Below are 14,024 nucleotides of genomic sequence, written 5' to 3' on the forward strand. Positions count from 1 at the left end.
AGGAACCGACTCTGCAGCCAGGTCACCTGCGCCCCTATCCCAGCTCTGCAAAGAAACTTGGACAAGTCACTTAATTTCTCTGTGCCTCAGTTTCCTCATCTGTGAATAAGGCCTAATGGTAGTACCTACCGCGGGGCTGTTGACGAGTAAATGAGGTAAGAATGTGAATGTTGGGGGCGCCTGACTGGCTCAGACAGTGGAGCCTGCAACTCTTGATCTCAGAGTCCTGAGTTTGAGCCCCACGTTGGAAGTAGAGTTTTAAAAAAATAATAATAGTTGGGGCGTCTGGGTGGCTCAGACAGTTAAGCGTCTGCCTTTGGCTCAGGTCATGATCCCAGGGTCCTGGGATGGAGACCTGCATCTGGCTCCCTGATCAGTGGGGAATCTGCTTCTCCCTCTCCCTCTGTCTGCCACTCCCCCTACTTGTGCTCTCTCTCTCTCTCTCTCTCTCTCTGTCAAATAAATACATTTTTAAAGATCTTTAAAAAATTAAAATAAAAAAATAATAATAACAAAAGGAATTTCTAAAAAGAATGTAAATGTTGGGGCACCTGGGTGGCTCAGTCGGTCGAGCATCTGACTTCGGCTCAGATCATGATCTCAGAGCCCTGGGGTCGAGCCCGGCGTTGGGCTCCCCGCTCAGCTGGGAGCCTGCTTGTCCATCTCCCTTTGCCCCTCCCCCCGCTCATGCTCTCTCTCTCTCTCTCTCTCTCTCTCTCTCTCTCTCTCTCTTAAATAAATAAATAAAGTCTTTTTTTAAGAAGAATGTAAACATTAACTGGCACATTATGTGTAAGCAATTATGTGTTTGCTTTTATAATAATTGTAGTTGTTCCCCAGGAATGTAGAGAAGGGCATGGACTCTGGAGTCACAGGCTGGGTTTGTATTCTGCTTCTCCCACTTATCGTTGCAACCTGGGCAAAGCTTTTTGACCTTCCTGTGCCTCAGTTTCCACATCTGCACTTGATCTTAGCCGAAAGGCTGAGAAGCGATTCAGTTTCCATATCTGTAAACTAGAAGTGAAAAATAATGCCTGCCTTTTAGGGTTTTTCTGGATTAAATGAGCTAAAATGTGCAGAAGTGCTTAAAACAGGGTCAGACAGATTGTGAATGTTTGCAAAACTTTATTCATCTATTATCATCTAAATTTTTTTTTTAATTTTTAAGTAATCTCCCCGTGGGGCTCAAACTCACAACCCTGAGATCAAGAGTTGCAGGCTCTACTGACCTGACCAGTCAGGCCGCCCATACTATTATTAGCGAGGAGGAAGGGGATATTCTTATTGTCATTTTAGAGCTGAGAAAACTGAGACTCAGGTTAAGTATGTCACTGGTCAAGAGTGGTACAACAGGGATTTATTTGTACCCTGGTCTGACTGACTCAAAAGTCCGGGTGCTTCACCGTGCTACACTATGCAGAGCAGGTTTAAGGAGAATTTAGGAAGAAGAAGGAATCTGCTGCTCCAAGCCAGGATTGAACCTCTAGCCTCTGTGAAATATTTATACCAAATGTTTATCTCCAGGCCGGCTTTCTGCTGGAGCTGGCCTGGTGCAGGACCCGGGGACCTCTCCACCTCAACTTGTGGTGTTGTTGGGAAAATCAAAGTACATGTTAATATTCTATTTTGAAATCCAGGCCTGAGCCTGTAGCGTAGTCCTTCTCTGTAGATTTCTTAGTTTGCTGTTCCACGCCATTCACTGTCAACCCTGCTCGCTTTTCCAGCCTCATCTTGCTGTGTTATCCCCACCCGCCTCCCGCCCCCACCCCCTCCACCCCCCCCCTCCCCCCCGCCCCACACACCTGCCGCTGTTGACAGCCCATCCACTCTGTACTCTGGCCACAGCGGTATTCACCCACATCCAAACCCGCCGCAGCACTCCCACCTCCGGGCCCGTGCTCGAGCTGTGCCCCCAGATGCAATGCTCTTATCCCCAGTTACAATGGTTTCCAGCTTTCCAGGCCTGGCTCAGAAGCCAGTTCATCAAAGGCGCCCTCTCTGCCCTCCCCCCCCCATGAGAATGCACCCCTCCCTCCCTGTGTAGCCCAGAGCCCTCTGCTCGCACCTTAATGTTCCTGTCACACGCTGCATTGTATTAGTTGCTGGCGGCTCCCCATCTAACCTCCTCTTAGACTTGGGGGGTGAGGAGGGGCGATATACTCTTCATTTGGGGGGTCTCAGTAGAAGTACACAGGAGGTGGGGGAAAATGGTCCTGGAACTGGGTCGCCTAAGTTAAGTATAACTATTGGAAGAAAGGTGTTTATGTTTGACTTTCCTCCTTCCCATCACAGTGATCCTGAAGGCTCAGTACAGGCATATGCATATATAGGATTGTAAAGGAAAGTATGGGCACTGTAGGAAATTTGGGAAGTTGAGAAAAATATTAATAATAATTACATTTTTAGAGATTTTATTTATGTATTTATTTTAGAGAGAGAGAGCACGTGGCATGCGCAAGTGGGGCGGAGGGGGAGAGAGAGAAAGAAGCCCAAGCTGACTCCCGCTAATCAGGGAGCCCCACACAGGGCTCCATCTCAGACCCTGAGATCATGACCTGAGCTGAAACCAAGAGCCAGACACTTAATTGACTGAGCCACCCAGGCACCCCCAATTAATAATAATTATTAATAAAATAAAAGTAATATATAAAACTCTCATCCTCGAACTTATTAATAAGTTGGCATATTTTCTTCCATGTTTATAACTAACTAAATAAAAATAAATGGGCTCATACTACATAAACTGTTTTGTAGCCTCCCTTTTCCATAACATATCATGAACTTTTTTTTTTAGATTTTATTTATTTATTTGACAGAGGAGAGAGCACACAAGCAGGGGGAGTGGCAGGCAGAGGGGGAGGGAGAAGCAGGCTCCCCGCTGAGCAGGGAGCCCGATGCATGCGGGGCTTGATCCCAGGACCCCGGGATCATGACCTGAGCCGAAGGCAGATGCTTAACCGACTGAGCCACCCAGGCGCCCCTCATGAGCATTTTTATAGACACTAAATATCCTTTACAAGTAATCCTAATGGTTACCTAAAATTCCATTTATGTATGCCTGATTTCCACCCCACCACCTTGCAGAGGATGAGCTCGCAGCGGCCGTACAGGAGGACAGGACCCCTGGAGCCGTACGAACTGGTACCATTGAAGGGAAGACAGGCGGTTTTGTAAGGGCAAGCCTCTCACCCGTCAGAGGTCTGTCCTTCGGCAAATAGTTACAGACAGTCCCTGACTTTTGATGGTCCAGCTTGTGATTTTTTTGACTTTATGATGGTGAAAAGACCATATGCATTCAGTAGAAACTGTAATTCGAATTGTAAATTTGGATCTTTTTCCCCGGGCTAGCGATATACGGTACATGCTCTCCAGTGATGCCAGGCAGCAGGATGCAGCTCCCAGCCAGCCCCGAGATCAGAAGGGTCACAACCGATATACTGATCACCATTCTGGACCCACACAACCATTCCGTTTTTCACTTTCAGCACAGTGTTCGATAAATTACATGACATAGTCAACACTTGATTATAAAATGGGCTTTGTGGAAGATGATTTTGCCCAACTGGAGGCTAATGTCAGTGTTCTGAGCATAGTTAAGGCAGCCTAGGCCGTCATGATGCTTAGTAGGTTAGATGTATTCAATGCGTTTTTGACCTATGATAGCTTCAGTTTATGATGCATTTGTCAGGATGGAACTCCACTGTAAGTTGCGGAAAATCTGTACTCAGCTCATGGGGCCTGCCAGACTGGGAGGTGCAGTCACTGAGACAGAAGACACCGCTTGCCCCCCAAGAGCTCATGTGGAGAGTAACTATTAATACCCCGACCCTGCGCTATATGTAGGTGGAGGGGGCAGAGGGACCCCCAGGGAGCAGTTCGCTATGCAAGGGAAGGAGGGTTCACAGAAAGTGCGACAAGAATGACATTGGTGCTGGCTCTCTGGGAAAGGGCTGAGGGGCCCTGGGGGTCCTTCTCTCAGATGGAAGTCGGACTGACAATCCCACAGGCCTCCATCTAGTTACCATCCCAGGAGGGGGTTGTTTACACATTTTTTTTTTTAAGTAAAAAATGTTTCCACTGTTCCCACGTTTCACCCATGTGTTCTTTCAAAACTCCCACGTGTTACCACCAATTGTTTATTAGTGTCCCTTGAGTTTCTTGGTCAGATCCATGAAGGTGGAGAAAAAGATAGGATTACCTAAATTATCTGGACGTTTACACCACTTTCTTTTCCACCTCCGGCCTGATTAAGCTGCTTTTGGTGATTCTAAAAGGAGAGGGTCTCTTGGTGGCTGAGACAATGTGGTTGTTTCCTCAATGTGTGCCCCAGCATTTGTGTAGGTCTGCAGGAGTCCCAGAAGGGAAACGTCCCGTTTTGCCTGTGGTCCAACTGGAACCCGCTCTCTCCAAGCTTGAGCCCCGCAGCCCTCCAGCCGCCTCAGCCTCACAGCAGAAGCGAGACATGGCAGATAGGCTCCCATTTATCTGTGCTTAATATAGCCACAGACTTGGCCAGAAGCTGTCCTCACCTTCCCATTGGCTCTGTGGGAACAGCAAGCAGTCTTGACTGCTCTAGCACGGGGGGAGGGGGGAGGGCCGGACAGGGGAGGGCGTGGAACCTAGGGTAAGGGGCGCTGGGAAGGGCCTCTTGAAGGAGTTCAGATTTGACTCGCCAACCCATGGCGAGTCATCCCTACCTTTTAGTAACAAGACAGAGACATCAGCAGTCTCTGCTTCAGCAGGTAAGTGTGAGCACTGGGGAGGATGGAGTGAAAGGCAGGAGCCCCGTGGCCAGAACAAGGGTGGGAATGGAGAGGGGGGCAGATTCCAGGGAAGTTCAGGAAGGAGAAGGCCCTGAATTTACCCAGGGGTTTAAAGTGGGAGAGGAGGAAGGCAGCCTGTGTGGCTGGTAGCTCAGGTGTGTGGGAGGTGTCCTCTGACACCTCCCACAGAGCATTCTGGCAAAGGAGGACGTGGAGGTCATGGGTTCCAGGCTTGCTGTGCTGGAGGTGAGGTGGCTCGGGGCCAGCTTGTCCAGGCGCAGCCACGCCTTCCAGTCACGGGCTCAGGAGAGGGAGGGGGACCGGTACCGGAACGGGGCACGCCACCGACGCCGGGCAGCAGATGCCGTCAGCAGTGACGTCGACGCTAGCCATTCTTGAACATTCCATGTGCCAGGCAGTGTTCTCGGCACTCCACATGTGTGGACTGGTTTCATTCTCACCACCATCTTTTGAGGTAGGCACTGTTGTGAGCTCCAGATACAGGGGAGGAAACGGAGGCACGGAGAAAGTTCAGTAACTGCCCCGAAGACATGCCACAGGCAAGTGGAGCAGCCAGGGCTTGGTACCCACTCCACTCTAGCCCCACTGGGAGAACATTCTGGGAACTGTACGATTTAAGGGAAACTGAAGAGGATTGGGCCCCGGAGAAGCTCTTGGGGCAGGCCGAGCAGTAGAAAGGAAGGAACTGGTAGGAAAACCAGGAGTGTACTGAGTCATTTCAAGGGCATGCAGGGCTACAGGGGGGCAGAGTGGGGCAGGGAGGAGGCCCTGGGTGGAAAGGACTGGGGGCTGGCTGGTGCTCCCTGTTGAGAGCTGTCCCCAGAATGCTGGGGAAAGAGGCCAGACTGCAGGACCCAGGGGCCACTGAGGAAGCAGACAGAGTATGTCTGGTTTCTTTTTAGAGGAAGTCTATTGCGGAATGGGCAAGAGAGAACCAGGGTGTGGCCTGAGGGCAGGGCCGGGCGGGGGCGGTTAAGGGCTTCTTAGAAAGGGGGGCATCCTTCAGGTTTGTAGGTATGAAGCAGAGAGAAGGGGAGAAAGAAGGAACTGATGGAGTCTCCTGGAGCAGGAGGGTTGGGCTTGAAATGGCAGGGACGTCTCATCCTCTGAGATGAACTTAGACAATAGGGGCCTGACCCAGGGCAGAAGCTGGGGGAATAAGCTGGGGGTGGGGGTGGAGGAAGAATGGACAGGACTCGATAATCAAAAGAACACAGGGCCAGGGAAACTGAGGACTGAGGTCTCCAGCTGCCAAGCCAGAGGAGGAAGGGCAGGCCTGGGGAGGGAAGGGCTCTGAGTTGGATTCCAGGCTCCTTACCTGTGAGATGTCCAGGGGAACTGCAGGCCTGGCCTGGGAACCCGGGGAACTTGCAGCTCAGAGGCAGTGGCGGGAGTGAGGGAGGTTACCCAGGGGGCTATGAGAGGCAGGGGAGGGGACTGAGGAAAAGCTTCCAGGAAGACAGCCCTGAACGGAAGAGTAGGTTAGCACTGCCCAAGAAGTGTCCTTCAAGGAAGAGCATCCATTTGAGTGACTGGTTTCATTTGATGACTCTATTAATAATATATTAAAAGATTTTATGAACACTCAGAGGGGAATGCAAACAGGGCTATCTCCAAGTCTGCCCATGCATTTTTCCGGGCTCTGAAATGCCAAGGTGACAGGGAGGAACTGTAGAAGGATCTTGCAAGTCAGCAGAAAAGTGGCAGACCAACTGCACTGTGGATAGGAGCAAGGTAACACCTGTGATGACGTACATGATCTAGAAGACTGGCAAGGAGGATCAACCCCAAGCCCCCGGTTACAACTTCAGGACTAGAGCCAGGAGTCAGCATGGAGGCGTGAGTCAGTCCGTCTAGATTAAGGATCTTTAAACTGGGGTCTAGGGGTCTAGGGGACTACCTCTGGGGTTTCAAGGGCCCCCCTGAAATCAAATGTATCACCAAGAGAAGGAGCGTGAGGAGAGGGGGTGGGCAGAGAGTGGAGATCCTCAGAGGGTCTGGGAGCCCAGTTTTGGAGCTGCGCTCATCAGGCTAACCTGGTGTCTGATGTCCCCAAGGAGGGTGTGGTGCTGAGGTTTCTCCCCCTCCCAGGTTCCCAGCGCGCTGAAGAAACTTTCCCTTGACATGCAAATGATGGAAACACATGGTGGCTGGGGCACTTTGGTTTGTGGTTTTTACCATCAGATGTCTCTGTGGCTGAGCGGGTTGATCTGTCTCCGCAGAGCTAGGGGATTGCAAGCCCTCAGAAGAAGAGGAGAGGGGGGCTACTCCCTGGAGTCTGGGCCCAGATGGGAAGTGGGTCTCTAAGGCCGGCTTGTCTCCGAGGAGGATGCAGACCCGGAACTGTACCGTCTTCAGAGCTCCTAGATAGCTCCTCTTCAATGCAGGCTGCTGGGCTGTTGCCCCCTGCCCCACCCTACCCATCCTCAAATTGGAGTTTGAAACCAAACCACGTGGGAAAAGAACAAAGTTGATTTCCCATTTATTGAACAAGTTCTTCTGTGGAAAATCTCGGGGCTCGGGAGCCCCTGAAGTGACCGGGGATGCCGGGAGGAGCTGGGGAGACGGCAGAACGGATCTGATGATGTGACGGGTAACAGCTTCGATCTCCTGACCCCCTCCTCACCATCTGACCTCAGCACTGGGTTTCCTTTCCCGACCCCCTTTCCTGACCCCCTCCTCCTCTGACCTCAGCACTGGGTTTCCTTTCCCGAGTCCTGACTCCCAGGGGCCGCCCCTCCCCCACACCTCAGCCGTTCCGGGCCCAGATGTGCGTCCACACTCCGCACCAGCCCGGGCAGCCCGGCTCTTAGGTTCCCCTGCTCGTCGAGGGCTCGGGTCCCCACCCCCTCCCCTCCTCCCTCCCCCCGTCCCCCCCCCCCCCCGCATCTCCGGGTGAGCCTTCCCGGCGCCGGTCCCCAAGCAGGGAGGGAGGGAGGGGCAGGGCGCCCCGCAACCCGCTCTGCGGGGGGGAGACCGAGGCTCCTCGCTCCCGCCCTCCGGCCCGCCAGCGGGGACTCACGGCGGCTGGCGCGGAGAGGGGACACCGGGGGCGGGGGAACTTGCTAACCTGGCCCCGGCGCCCCCCAGCCCCGCGATTGCCCCGCTTCCTCCACTCCATTCCTGCTCCCCTCCTCTCTCGGAGGGGATCGGTCCTCCGAGCGGGTCTGGGGGCGCCGCGGCCCGGCCCGCGCCCCGCCCGCGGCCCCGCTCCTCCCCGCGCGGGCCCACTTGTGGCCCCGCCGGCGGCCGCGCAGGGACAGCTGCATTTCTCGCCGCCCGCCGCTAGGAAGCTGGCCTCGCCTCGCATTCTCCGCCTCCCGCGCCCCAGCCGCGCCGCCGCGCCGGGCCCGCCGCCGCCACCGCTGCCACCGCCGCCGGCGCGGGATCGCGGCCCCTCCCCCGTCCGCCGGCCCCGCCGGCCCCGCCGGCCCCTGCGGCCCGCGGGGAGCCGATGCGCTTGGCTGCTGCTCGGTAAGACCCTCCCTTCGCTCCCCCGCGCGAGCCGCCTCCGGCCCGGCCCGGCGGCCCCACCTTCTCGGGAGCCGATCGCCGCCGCGCCGCTGGGAGGGCCGGGCCGGGCGGGCGCGAGTTTGATTCCCGGCGCTGCCCCCGTGGCTGCCCCGGAGCCCGCGCCGCCCCGGGCGCACAGGCGGCCGGCTCCCGGCCCTCGCCCCCTCCCCTCGCCCAGGCCGCGGGCGCGCGGGCCGGGCGGGCCCCGGGGCGGGGAGCGGGGCGCGGGGCTCCGGGGTGGTCGCGGCCGGGCGGGCGGCGCGGGGAAGGGCAGCGAGGCCTCCTCGGGCCAGCGCCGCGCTGAGCCCCCGCCCCGGCCGCTCCCCCTTTTGTGTGGGCGCCCCTCGCCGCGCTGCCTGGGCCTGGGGGCGCTGGCTGGTGGGGGGGCGCCTGCCGGGGGCCAGAGCTCCTTCTAGGAGGAGGGGAGGCTGGCTTCCTGTCCCCGCCAATGTCACAGGTCGGCTCAGCCCTCTCTGGTCCCACCCGGTCCCCTGGGAGCTGCATCTCCCGGTGGCTCGCTAGGGAAAGTTCAGAACGCGCTGTCCCCGCCCCTGCTCCCCCGCCCCTCCGGCTCGGTGTGCCCCGGGCTCTAAGCTCCAGGGGGTTGGTGTTGGCGTTTGTTCATTCTTTGCTCTTCAGTTTCTCCTTGCATTGTTGCCTTACACCCAGCACTGGCTTGGCCATTTCTTTTCCTACTGAAAGAAGTTTGGGCTGCAGGAAATTTATACTGAAAATAAATTCCCGGAGAGGAATTTGTTTTAGGAGGAGGGAGGTTTTAGATTTTCCTTTATTATTTATTTCATTATTTTTATTTTTATTATTTTGTTTTTGGTGAGAGTGGAGGGTGAGGGGAATGACTGGGAGTTTAGAAATAAGATGTCTTAGAGGTGGTACCGGATGCAGGGAGACCATCTCGCTCCCCACCTGGCCCCGGGGGAGCAGTGCCACTGAGCGCGTGGGGAAGAACCCTTCCTGTTGGTTATCCTATTTTCTTAGTGTCCTGAGCCACCTGGTCCAGGAGCAAGGACTCGGGAGATGTTCAGGGCCTCTCATCCCTTTTCTTTGGCAGGCAGGCTTATCTTTACAGCCTGGCGCGGGGGTAGCCATGTATGCCTGAAAGGAGAGGGACACGGGAATTCTCTCCTGGAGGAAGTCATCTTACCATGAGATTTGGCCCCCTTGAGGGATCAAGTGTGAAACGGGGCCTTCTCTCTTGTCGAGGGTCGATGTCATTGGGACCTCTATTTTGAATGGGGGAGTGGCCTCTCTGGAATGGAGAGAGAAACCTGGCTTAAGTCACCAGGAGGCTGAAGGTGTGTGCAGGAGGGTTGGGTCGGAAACACTCCCATCCCCTTTCTGCAGCTGGAAGGAGCAGGAGCCAAGGAAACAGGAGTGGTGCCTCAGGCCCGGGCACGTCCTCAAACAGGAGAGAGACCTTGGTCAACTAGGATGCCCCGAGGAGTGATAATATGACGGGGGGGGGGGGGGGGGGGGGGATGGGGGCGGGGCCAGAGGCTGGGGTCACGGGCCCCTTTGGGAATCTGGTGAAAGCTCCAGCCCCTCCTGCCTCAAGCATGCATGTGTGCAGGGACACGTTTTGTAGGCACTCTCAGAATGTTACCATACCCTTTGGAACTGGAACCCCTCTCAAGATCCCTGATCTGCAGTCTGGTCCAGCATAGGCCATTCAGAGCAGTTCCCTCCTTTGTAGCCGGTCAGTGAAGAATCCCAGAGTGTGAAGAGTAGACCTCCCAAGAGGTCTTTTCTCATGAGCTTCTCATGCAACTTTGGGCTTGTGGCCATAGAGACCCGGGACCTCTGGACCAGCTCCCAGCTCCCTACAGTTAGCCAGAGGATGGGGGCGGATATCTGGGGTGGAGGGCATCTCCAGGGGCTGATTTTGCTGTCTGTGTGGTGGGAGGGCTCTGGGCCCTGGGCCGGGGCCACAGTGTTGTTGAATTAGAGGCAACTACGAGGGTTAGAGTATGGGATGGATATTCTGGTGTTTCTACTGGGTATAGGAGCCAGGCGCTTTAAGAGCCCCAGCTTATTCTTGGGGAAGTGGGGGTGAGGTGGGAGAAGGAGCTGCAGTGGGGAGTGTAAGTGTGAAAACACTCCTCCTCTTGAGGAGGTTTTGGGGCAGAATTGTCCAAGGCCAGGATCTAGGTACTGTAGTTTCCTTAGATCCCTCTGGACTTAAAAAAGGCAAGTGGGGGCTAGAGGAGAGGGTTGTCACCAATCCCACGGCACCCCCAGGAGGCGTGGCCTGCCTTGTCTTTCTTAGCCAGAGCCCCCTAGTTTGGCTGCTCCCGTGTTTGTGGCATCTACGTTTGCTGGGGATCTGGGAGAGCCTTCAGTAGGGTCGGCCATCTCTGACTTCTCTGCTTTGGTGTTGGGAAGCCCTTCGTAGACTCAAGTGCCCCCAGACAGAGGTAACTCATGGGGCTTTTGCTTTGTTTAACTCTCCTGCACAGTGTTTGGTATATAGTAGCGCTCGCACTTGCGTTCTCCTTGACAGCTTCCAACCTTTATTCTGCCTTTTCCCTACCCTAGCAGTAAGTGACAAAAGCCTTGGGGGCAGGAAACTGGGAGTCAGACAGGGACCACCCCTGACTATATAAGATGCCCTGGAGGAGGCGGGGCCTCCGTTTTGTTGGCTCGTATGCCTACCGGAAGTAAGAGCCATAGAGGGCCTTGGAGAGGCGGTGGTCCAAGTCCCTGAACTTGGGACTTGGAGGTTGTCTTGGTGAGATGTAAGGGTCCTGTGGCCATGACTAAAAATTCACGTTCCTCAGTGGCCAGGACTTGTCTGTCTGCCGCTGCCGTGGACAGCACCTGTTGGCGAAGTTAGGGTGCTGTCTGCGGTGGCTCACTCCTCCCGGGGAGCACCTCCTGTGCGTCAGAGCAGCATACGTGCTCCTGATCGTGGGGCTATGACTCTTACTTTTTAAAACCGGTCGTAAATGAGAAATGCTAGAACAGTGCCTGTAAACATAAACTCCCTTGTAAAATGTGACCTTTTCATTTCTGTGATGGTGGCACCCAGTGTCTTTGAGGACTGATGGGTGGGAGAAAAAAGTTCCAGCTCCCTCTAACCTCCTCCCCCCAGGAGGTAATGGGGCCCCTCTGTGCCCTTCCCTGTCGAAGCTCAGTGTTCAGAGTGTCGGATCTGAAGTGAGAGGCCCAGCCCTTCATCTTCCATTCTGATTTTGTAAATGCTTCAGTCTCTCAGCTTTAGAAAGTGTGGAAGGAGATCTAACACGTATACCAGACAAGGAGTGTGGTGTAATTCTTTAGTGGAGAAAGATCATCAATTATTATTATTATTTCCGCACATGGGTGCTAATGTTCTGAGGCGTCTTACTGTTAAGGAAAATCTTTGGTAAAGACTGTAGTGGCAGAGCCTGGCTTTAGAAGGGGTCAGATGGAGTGGGGTGAGGTTTTTGAATTATGAGCAAAGGGGACTGCACGGTGGGGAGACGGGGAGCCTGAAATGTCAAGGGTGACAAGAGAGAAGCATAGTTGGGTGTCGAATGACTCAGCATCCGTAGCCCTGCTGTGGAACCAGCTCATCCCCCTTCTCTTTGGAGACTCTGCCCTGTAAGCTGGTGGGGGTCGGGGAGGGGGGAAGGATCGCAATAAGTTAGGAGAGTTGCATTGCTTTTATGTTGATGCTAACCTTGGTCCTGGAGGAACAGGGCAAAGAGGGCCTGGAGGAAGGGAGTCTAGTGGGGATGGGGACGGGCCCGAGATGCAGTCAAGAGTGGAAGCTGCACGGTGGAGGCAGGTTCTGGGAAGGAAAAGATTTGGGGAATGGTCATTCCAACATTCACTGAGTGCTGGCAATGGGTCAGCCCGTTTCAAGTGCTTCTCATGGATCAGCTCGTTTCATTCTCACAAGCCTCTATGAGATGGTATATCTATTTTTTCAGTTAAGAAACAGAGACGTTGGGGCGCCTGGGTGGCTCAGTCGTTGTCTGCCTTTGGCTCAGGTCATGATCCCAGAGTCCTGGGATCAAGCCCCGCATTGGCTCCCTGCTCGGCGGGAAACCTGCTTCTCCCTCTCCCACTCCCCCTGCTTGTGTTCCCTCTCTCCTGTCTCTCTCTCTCTCTGTCAAATAAATAAATAAAATCTTAAAAAATAAAAATAAAAAAAGAAACAGACATAAAGCGGTGAAATAACTTGCCCAAGATCACATGGCTAGAAGGTGGTAGAGCAGGATTTGAATCCAAGAGGCCTGGTTACAGAGCTTACATCCTTAGAGAAATTCTCGGAGGGACCGCTCCTGGGCTGGGGGTGGAGAGGTGAGGAGGGTGGGTGGGAGGTTGAAGGGGTTCATGCTGTGCTTGAAGAGCTGCCCGTGCAACGTTCAAACATCACTGGAACATGCCTGGAATGTTCAGCTGGCTGAGAACCACCGGCCAAGGGCCAGGCACTCTACTGGGGCCTGACCCCGAGTACAGAGGTCGTTATGACACGGCCCCTGCCCGCAAGATGCCTGTGGTCTAGTAGGGGACACAAATATGTTAGCCTAGAACTCCAGTTGCCATGGCAAGTACTGTTGTGAGACAATGCACTGCAGAGAGGACGCTTTGCCAGCCAGAAGAATTGGAGCAGGGAAGGCTTCCTGTAAGAGGGGCACTTGAGTTGAGTAAAGGTAAAGATGGCTCCAGTCTCCAGGGCTTTTGATCTGGCCATGGAGTCCATCACACTGTGAACTCTGATTAGAACCGAAGGTCAATGTTCTGGATCTGGCAACATGCTGGCCGGGATGAGGCAGGAACCGGGAAGTGCAGTTGGGTTCCTTGATGTCTTGTGGTTTTTAAGAGTCACCTCCTGTAATGCTTGCAGTGAAGTTGCTGAAGAAGAAATAAAAATCTCCTAGGAGTTACTGCTCAGAGGGGCGCCTGGCTGGCTCAGTCCGTAGAGCCTGCGACTCTTGATCTCAGGGTTGTAAGTTCGAGCCCCCTGTCGGGTGTAGAGATCACTTAAAAATTTTTTTCAAAAAAGTTACTGCTCAGAGCACAGTGACTCACTCTTGTCTCCGAACTTAGAAGCAGAACTAGAGGCAAATGCATGTAAGCTGCAGAGGAAGGACTCAAATAAGGTATGAGGAAAACGTTCCTTGCAGATCGGATGTGAGATGTGAGAAGAAAGTGACTCATAGGAGCGGAGGGGAATGGCCTCCCCTGAAGGTCTTTAGAAATGGGAACAAGTTTCATTTGTCTTGGTGGTTTAAGAGGTTTCATCTGGAGACAGGAAGATGAAGTAGAGGCCCCTAGAGGTCTGTGTCAGCTCAGCCATAAGAGGGTAAAAGGAGCTGGAATTTTTGAGCTAGAAGATTGCTCAAATCTGGCCTAACTCCTTATTTTACCAAGGAAGTGACTGAAGAAAGCCCCGTAACGTGGAGCGGCTCGTCCATTAGCCAGTGAGCCAAGACACAAAGCACATCTGCCCAACAGCTGGGGTCCTGCCCTACACTGCTCCCAGTCAGAGGGGATGCTTCCTGGGAGGGCCCACAGGGTGGGGGCCAAGCCCTGTGAAGAGGGCTGCAGGAAACCCCGCAAGTGGTTGATCTTTGGGATCTTGGCGCTGGAGAAAGCGTCAGCTCCGCTCAGATGTTTCTGAGAATGACGTTCCCTGTTGGAGCTACTGGGTCATCTTCGTCACCCTGCTGGCCTGACCCCTAGAAGGGCTTTGGGTGCACATTTGGGACCCTCAGTAAA

The 14,024-nt window shown here is 54.4% G+C and overlaps 1 protein-coding gene across 3 annotated transcripts in view; it reads left to right on the top strand.

Moving 5' to 3' along the window:
- Positions 1 to 4,640: 4,640 nt before the first annotated feature.
- CUEDC1 (CUE domain containing 1) overlaps positions 4,641 to 14,024 on the top strand; it is an 85,604-nt gene continuing 76,220 nt past the window's right edge. Inside the window, exons 1-2 of one of the 3 annotated variants that reach the window (XM_027625586.2) lie at positions 4,641 to 4,742; positions 7,007 to 7,377. The gene's annotated coding sequence lies outside the window, so the exon portion shown is untranslated. Of the gene's footprint in view, positions 4,743 to 5,116; positions 5,239 to 7,006; positions 7,378 to 8,119; positions 8,259 to 14,024 lie in introns of those variants that run through there. The other 2 variants (XM_027625585.2, XM_027625584.2) reach the window with 2 other exon arrangements.

This window comes from Zalophus californianus, chromosome 16, assembly GCF_009762305.2.
Source record: "Zalophus californianus isolate mZalCal1 chromosome 16, mZalCal1.pri.v2, whole genome shotgun sequence".
Taxonomy (NCBI): domain Eukaryota; kingdom Metazoa; phylum Chordata; class Mammalia; order Carnivora; family Otariidae; genus Zalophus; species Zalophus californianus.